We start from the raw sequence: 8,511 nt of genomic DNA on the forward strand, positions 1-8,511 counted from the left end.
TTCGAATTTGGGTATGTCAGATTCGGATATAACTTTTAGGCTTTTTTTATTTATTTTTAGTGTTATCCGATCGGGTTATTTGGGTTCGGATTTTAAATTTCGGATATAATCGGGTTCGGATACTATGAAATTATTCGGATTCAAATATATATCTGCCTCTATTTGGAAGCCATCATAACCCTTTTTTTTTTCTCACTCTCCCTTTTTCCACACCCCTAGTAAATCTAAAATTCTTATAAATTTGAAGTTCCTGTAAACCAATAATGCATTCATACACCTAACTCAACTCCATTATAGAAACTATAATCATACTTTTATTACCAGCATCAATCATTCCAAGAATTTGTTCATATTACATGATTTATTCACAAAGAAAAAAATTAAATAACTCAAACACTTTATTCAAAATCAAGTCTCATAATCCAACAATAGTGCAATTTAAATAACCCCTCCAACAAATTACTAATCAACCGATGAAACCAATCGATCTCAAAGAAACGTAATCGAGCTACCATGCTAACTCTTTCCTCCATCGAAGCTCGCTTATAACCTAAACAACAATATAAAGAAAAAAGTGTTAGTTTGTTGAAGTAAACTAAAAATATATACACAATATTAAAAAAATACACAAACAATGCTAACTAGTGTTATCAAAGTCATACGATTCTCGACTTGAATCGTACGACTCAAGTCGAGTCGTAATTCAATAGATCAGAATCATACCAGTAAATCGTTAATGACAGGAATCGTTAAAAAATCGGGATTCGAATTGCAAAATCGTAGGAATCGGAAATAATAACGATTTCTTCGATTTAAAAAAACAACAACAGGTACACATCAAGAAAAGAAGAAAAAGAAAAAGAAAAAAGAAGATAGAAAGAAATCAAAGAACTTACCAGATACGTTTTCATACACTTCTTTTTCTTCTACTACTTCTAATTCTTCTTATTCTTCTTCTATTCTCCATTTTTTTTGTCTGGTCTCCTCCTTCTCAATTTTTTTTTTCTTACAAAGGGTTCTATGGGTTATATACTTGCATGAACCTGGGTTAGGTCCAACCCAACCTAATAAGACCTGGGTCCAACCTAATAAGACCTGGGTCAGGTCCATATAACTTAACCCCATATTATATTCCAAAAATTAGACCAATTTCACCCATTTTCAACGAAATTTTAATATTTTTTCATAAATTTCAACTATTATGTCTCCATTCCACACATATATAATATTTTTCAGAGTATTATAAATGTGGAATGATATATTCTTTTGGCTTCAATAGCATTACAACACTAGTTTCAATAACACATAAATTCTCTTTGTTGAAATAAACTATCTTTGTTGTTGATGATTTGATGGAATGGTCTCTGTGTGTCTATATCCATTGTGAATGATGGAAGAACTATTCTCTAACTCTTCAAGTGTTGTACAAATAAGAAAAAACAAGTGATTCGTAGTTTTCTTATAGTATATTCATATATATAAAAAATTTACAACCCCTATATATATTATGGCTTGAATCTTACGATTTACGACTCAATACGATTTACGATTCAGTAAAAATGAAAAACGATTCTCATTTCGATTCAAGAGTTGAAAACATTGATGCTAACTAGCACAATAAATCAATAACTACTAAACAAAAAAGATACAATCAACTATGACAGGGAATCGGTTGCATTAGGAGAACGGCACATCATCTTCAATCAAATTGAACTATTGCACCAGATCAATAAATTAAAACTCTTGCCAAAGCAAATCCTCATTCAAATAACTTTATAGACATTCATTATATATGCACAAGTAAGAAGTAGTACATTCAAAAGTGTATCATTTGTGGGGCAGTATCTACTTCAGTTTCAGACCATCATTTGACATAAAATTCAGTACACAAACATACTTCAAATTGTGCCAAGAAACCAGTCTACATAATGAGGTCTGGGGTGGCCTGTTGAGGGCCTTAGAGTGGTCTAGGGTGACTAGATGTCGCCAGCAGTGGTCTAGGGTGACTGGATGTGACCAGCAGTGGCCTAAGGTGAGTGAATGTGGCCTGCAGTGGCCAGTTGAGGGACCCTGGAGTGGTCTGTTATGGCCTGCAGATGGTCAAGTGGGGCTGGTGGAGGGCTTGGTCTGGAAAAACTTTAATTCCAACCTCCTTGAGTTCACAAAGTGAGAGGCAGCACCACCATAACTTTATGCAGCCAAATATCTGTGCTTCAATTCGATCCAAATATCTGTAAAGGATTTGCATATTGGTTAGCGCTCCACTAACTTACATATTTGACTGACTTCTCTATTCTCATTACTTTTTTCCTGTCATCTTTATTTCCAGTAGTTTAAAGAACAACACACTTAGCAAACATGTTTAGAAGCTAGCTAGTTCTGATTGTTTCATACGATCTTTATTATGGATGTAGACCTGATCATAGGGTACATCCAATACCATTTTGAATGTCCTCTATAATACAATATCTATATTCTATAACCCCTTCCAGCGTTTGCAAAAATAATCTACTCCAGCATTCCCACTGAAATCAGCAAACACGCCCATTCTAAACATATCATCTTATACAAATAATCCAAGAGAGGAAAAAGTAGAAACTCTAAACTACTGTCTAATCACTTTATCATCTTCCAAAATCTATCGTTATCGAGTGACGGTTGTAAAGGATCATCCTGTAGCACCCAAGTTGTCATTGGCCCAGTACAAGAAATTTGGACTGAAGGTAACCCTTAGCAGGAGTGGTATTCCAAGTATTGGCCAATGTGTTACATGGTGAAGTTTTCAGTTGAATGGACTGGATGTGGCCAGTAGTGGCCTGTTGAGGGACCCTGGAGTGGCCTGTTTTGGCCTGCAGCTGGTCAGGTGGGGCTGGTGGAGGGCTTGGTGCATGGCTATGAACTTACTATACATGGTGCAGGACTTCCTAAACAATGTTTGCTATATCTAATACAATTACTACACATTACACATCAGTACATATACTCAAACATCTATAAAACGATATAGACAACAACTTACAATTTTTTCTGCCACCTCCCTCGTATCATCATCATAATATCGACCATTCTTGTCTTGACACACAAAAAGCCACAAATTAGCTCTATCATCCTCATCAAATGAGCATTGGTTGCCTAAAGCCTGACAATCATAAATAAATTTCATAAAAATTACAGCAAAAGAGCAGCTATGGAAACAAGGTATGGGCTTCTGGCCTTCATTCAATCTTACAGGTGAAGGCATGAGCAGTGGTTGCCTAAAGCCTGACAATCGGAGCTTCGAGAGGTCTCCTTTAAAACAAACAATATCCAGACCAAGAGATATAGAATTTAATTCTTAGGGTTAGTCTATGACTTCCTTCTTTACTGTTCTTTGAGTGTAATAAGGTCTCCTAGCTTCTTGAAGGTTCTAAGAGAGAAGCAAATATTTGAATCTATAGTAGTGCCTGTGTTCCCTTCAGAAATTGCCCAAGGTCAGTACGATTAAATGCTTAATCCTCGTACCACTAGTTCATAATAGGAACTCAAAGATCGATCAATCAACGCCAAACCTTCTATTTTGAATTTTCATAAGAAAAATTTACTCTCAGTCACAGTCAAAACAAAGCTGGACTTTGTGGCTCTCCAATTCCATCATCTAAAATAACATTTCCTACACAACACAACCTAGCAAACAAACAAAAAAAGAATAAAATGACTTTCAGAGATGAAGAAGAAGGAAATAAAGATCTTAGAAGGCCATTTTTACGTACTGGTAGTTGGTATAGAATGGGGTCAAGACAATCTAGTATGATGGACAGACTTGGTTCTTCTATGAAAATACTGGAGCTGTTCATTCTAGTACACAACTACACAAGAAGCAAATTATCCCAAAAAGACATTCCACCCATTATATCCACACTTGCTAATTTATCCATCCCTTCTACCAATCCTATTTTCTGTCAGCACATTAAGGATTTCCCTACCAACCTCAAAAGCCACTGCTATTATTTCTTTTTCATCATAACCACCAGTAATGTTATTTCTTTTTTCCAATATATGAAAAGGCAAAAAATTCCACACAACAATAAAAGGATATGCAACAAGTCAGCAACAATAAAATTTCAGGCATGTAGTTGTAAAGAACTCAAGACACTTTATCCTAAATGGTGATTAATTAGACAAATGAAGATATCTATCACCGATAGTAATGAAGGTAATGACACAGACAGTGATGAAGGAAGCAGAAGTTGCTGAATAATCTACCTTGCCAAATACATCGTTAAAACATAAATTATGTAGACTGCCTTTTCTCTCAATACTAAATAATCTACCTTGCAGAACAAATTTACCTGAGAAAACGAGTAACAAGTCCAAGGAAACAACCATCAATACGTAACGGTTCTATTTTTTTCCGAGATGCAAAAAGGCAAAAGATACAGATAACAAAGAAAATAAAAGGCTATGTGAAATCGGATGAATCTACCAGTATAAAACTTTTAAGGGAATGCTAGAATGCAATAGATTTTTTTCCCACACTGTCAAAGTCAAGGACTGAAGAATGTAGCTTTAAGTCAGTATTCGAGTGTTACAGTGGAATGGTTTTGAAACTTCAGTATTCGAATGCAATATCAAATATTTATACAAACAATTTAAACTAAAAAAAGCTTAATTTCGATCTCAAATAGAATCCCTTCTCAGACTAGGCTAGCGTCAATCAACACCAGTTAAAGCAACGCAGTGAACGAGAAACCAATGATAAGAAGAAATTTTTTATTGTTGCCGATGGAAGGGGAAGAAACAGAAATCTACTATCTATATACTAAGAGTGACACTCGTCACACCCCGATTGTATCTCTCCGCACCCCGTGCAAGAAACTGTCTACACACCCTGTTTTAAGTTGGTCACACACCCCGTCGCCCCGTCACAACGGGATGTGTTAACTGTTCACACACAAGTTTTCGGTTTCTCACTGGATAACTTTTTGTCGAAGAAGAAGAAAGGAGTTGAGCTGGAAGAATAAGAAGAAGGGGTTGGAGTGAGGTAGAAGAAGGGGCTTTCTAAAAATCATGCGAGACGGAATGAAACATTCTATTCCAAAAAAATACCCCACGACAAGGAATCCAACATCCGGTCCAAAGTTAACAACCACTATTTTCGGTGGAAGAGTTCACCTTGATTTTAAATGAGGAAAATAGTCACCAGTTTTTCACCTCTACATTGAACACTCTTTTTTCACAAAAACCAGTGACTATAGTCACAAACCACCTGCATTGGGAATGCTCTTATATTGATTAGCGTCATTTTGGTTAAATCTTTTTTATTTTAATTTATTTTTTTCAAACAATATCTTAGAATGAAATTTTGTATGTATGAGTGAAATCAATTTTTGGGCTGAGGAATGTAGTATTTGAATGGTGATCTTTTAGTGTATATATAGCTCAGTTGAAGCCATTGACTTTCCCCTTTCAATTTTGGGTAAGGTTTTAGAGGGGAAAAATGAGCTACCACATAAGTAGTTTTGAAAATTTGAGCCAAGTTTTATAAACATGTGCTAAGTTGTTGCATTGATTTCCATAGTGTTTATTTTGTAGTTTGATTTTGTTGGTTGAATGTCTGAGTAGAAAATGAGATTTTTTTTTTTTTTTTTTTTTTTTTTATAATCAACAGATATATGTGTATATATTTAAGAAACTGAAACTGTAGAGGTTACAGATATTCTATCATCCTCCAAATAGTTCATTAACCAACTAAGTGGCAGTGTCAACCACAAAGAACTTGGAGGTAGATTTTTTGCCCATAAAATGCTAACTTATGGGCTACAGATTTAGCTGATCTATTGATCCACTTAATAGTTACATTATCAAAAGTTACAAGCTCTTCTAGTACATCTTCAAGTATAATCTTTGAAGACTAGGAAATGCTTGATGGTTGTTTGTCCAAAAAGTTGCATACATCTTTCGCATCCAGCTCTACTTCTACTGATGAGCTGAATTTCTGATTCCATTGAATTCCTTCAAGTGCCCCTTGACATTCTGCTTCTTCTGCAGTTCTGCCCCTCCCTCTATTTGTTCCTGCTGCAATGAAACATCCATTAGAATCTCTAAATACATAACTAATGCCAATGGGATGGGTTATGTTACTCTTAAAGCTGGCATCAATGTTAAGTTTTACCCAGCCTATTTGTGGTGGTTTCCATCTTTCTAAAGAAACAAGTTGAAAATTTTCAAGATTAAGGTCTAAACCAACTTCCAGAGCATTTACAAACCCCTGTACTATACTATATGCATGTGTCCAGTTAGGTTTAGATTTATCATACAACACTCTATATCTCTCTAGCCATATAATCCAGTTTATATATATACAAAAACTTGTCAAATCGTGTTTGTCAATCGGCCAATCCACTGGGGGTTTGTACCACATGTCTATCCATTCTTTCACCTGCAAATTCTCAAAATCTATTAGTATGAAATTCTAAGGTGTTGAAAACCAAAGAGATCTTGTGAAAGGACAAACCAAGAGTAAGTGATGTACAGATTCTATAGAAGAGTTATATAACAAACAAGTTTTATCAGCTACATAGAAAAGAGTACTAAGATGGTCTCTTGTTGGGATAATAGAGTGGTAACATTTCCAAGCAAACAGAGTTTCTCTAGGTCTGAGATTATTTCTCCAGAAAGCTAGACTAGTATTGTGATTCACATTGGTGACATATCTTAAGCTTAATTGATGGTAGGCAGATTTGACAGTGTTTTCCATTTTTGGTTAAGGTCCAATGTAGTTTATCAACCGGATTATTTCTAGGAATGTATATATTCTGAATACTAAGTGAGATTGAGGTAGGCAAGAAAAGGTTTAAAGAGCAAGAAATCAATTGCAGATTGACATCGTATGTAAATTCGTAGAGGCTTACATCGTATGTAAATTCGTAGAGGCTTACATCGTATGTAAATTCGCCATTAATATATTCTTGTCAATGCATTATTCAACTATTGAACAAGACCAACAATATTCGATATGCTGATAAGTTCTGCTTGTTGAGATTCACCTAAGAAAATATCCAAAAAGATTAACCATGATTTCATCCCTTTTTCAGTGTCCTGTGTTTGCTTACTGTGCCACATTTTTCTATCACTTGTGTCATTGTATTATCATTTTTCTTGTTTATAGTGCCAAATTGTTCTATATGTTCTGACTGATTTCTTTCCATATCAGCGTACCCGTGATAATTTGTCTTGTCTTGGTCAGGATACGGGGACATTGGTATGCCACTGTCTATTACAATAGCTTCTCTGATCTGGTTTGATATTGTCATTAATGAATGCATATATTTATCTACTCTTTCATGTTTTAATGAAAATTTTTGTTCTACAGTTTGTTTTTTTCACTGGTGGGACTGTATTCTTGACTCTCATTGTGAACGGTTCAACTACACAGTTTGTTTTACATCATTTGCATATGGATAAGCTGACCGAAGCAAAGGTATGGGAGCTATTAATCTCACAAGTCACAACTACTTTGATCTTGATTTAGCATTCTCAAAGTAGTGTTTGCTAAGCGTTCTGCTTAGTCTACTAATGTTTGTTATTTAAACAGTTTCATTGTGCATCCCATCTATATACTGATTATAATGGGCTTGATGTTCACGTAGCGAGATCGTGAACAGTAAAAATTGATAACTCAAATTTGCTTTGCTTTTTATGACAGAGACGCATATTAGAGTATACTAGGTATGAAATGATGAACAAGGCATTAGACGCTTTCGGTGATCTGGGAGATGATGAAGAGTTAGGACCATCTGATTGGCCTACCGTGAAAAGATATATTTCATGCTTGAATAACATGGAAGGAGAGAGGGTGCACCCTCATGCGGTTACTGAAAGTGAGAATCATCTATATGCCTTGAATTTGAAAGATATAGGGATACGCCTCCTAAATGGTAAGTTCATTTGACGTTGCGTATCATTTTCTTCCATTCCATCTTTGATTGGTCTAACACTGAGTATGAAGCAAAGCATGTGCATTGTGGAGGTATAAGTTGAGAGAGAAAATGCATGTGATGCACTTTTAAATTTCTAATCTTTATTTTTTTTTTGACTCATCACCTTGGTTCCCTAAGAATAGGAAGTATCGAAAAGTTCCTATTCCATAGCTCTGAAAAAGAACGCAGAAAAAAGTAAAAGCTTAATCTTGTGTTATCTTATACTTGATGTTTTATATATCTTGACTCCAACTCCTCAAAACTGTCTACTAGGAGATTCCACTGTGATTCAGTTACAGGCTGTATCATTCTGTTAAGGGATCTTGTACCACAGACACAATTAGACAGCCAGTCCAAGTATTGGTTTTGATATTTGATGAATTTCATGCCAGGTGTTCAAGCTGCTTACTGGGGCATGTTCGATGAGGGAAGGATAAGCCAGAATACTGCAAATATTATGATGCAAGCAGTTGATGAGGCGAAGGATTTGGTATCTCACAAGACTCTATGTGACTGGAATGGTCTCAAAGCGCATGTTCATTTCCCAGGCTAT

At 35.4% G+C, this 8,511-nt stretch overlaps 2 long non-coding RNA genes across 4 annotated transcripts; one reads left to right on the forward strand and one right to left on the reverse strand.

Annotated features, from left to right (window-relative positions):
* Window positions 1-302: 302 nt before the first annotated feature.
* Window positions 303-5,215, reverse strand: LOC147523346 (uncharacterized). 3 transcript variants are annotated; one of them, XR_015216017.1, is made up of 4 exons: window positions 3,750-5,215; window positions 3,230-3,663; window positions 3,020-3,139; window positions 303-550 (listed from the first exon to the last, which is right to left on the reverse strand). It is a non-coding gene; the product is annotated as an uncharacterized LOC147523346 (long non-coding RNA). The 3 variants fall into 3 exon arrangements; XR_015216015.1 differs by having other exon boundaries at window positions 3,230-5,208; XR_015216016.1 differs by lacking the exon at window positions 303-550 and adding an exon at window positions 1,744-2,231 and having other exon boundaries at window positions 3,230-5,214.
* LOC147523347 (uncharacterized) lies at window positions 2,111-7,912 on the forward strand. Its single transcript, XR_015216018.1, has 4 exons — window positions 2,111-2,252; window positions 7,193-7,240; window positions 7,352-7,459; window positions 7,685-7,912. It is a non-coding gene; the product is annotated as an uncharacterized LOC147523347 (long non-coding RNA).
* Window positions 7,913-8,511: the final 599 nt, after the last annotated feature.

This window comes from Coptis chinensis, chromosome 1, assembly GCF_015680905.1.
Source record: "Coptis chinensis isolate HL-2020 chromosome 1, ASM1568090v1, whole genome shotgun sequence".
Taxonomy (NCBI): domain Eukaryota; kingdom Viridiplantae; phylum Streptophyta; class Magnoliopsida; order Ranunculales; family Ranunculaceae; genus Coptis; species Coptis chinensis.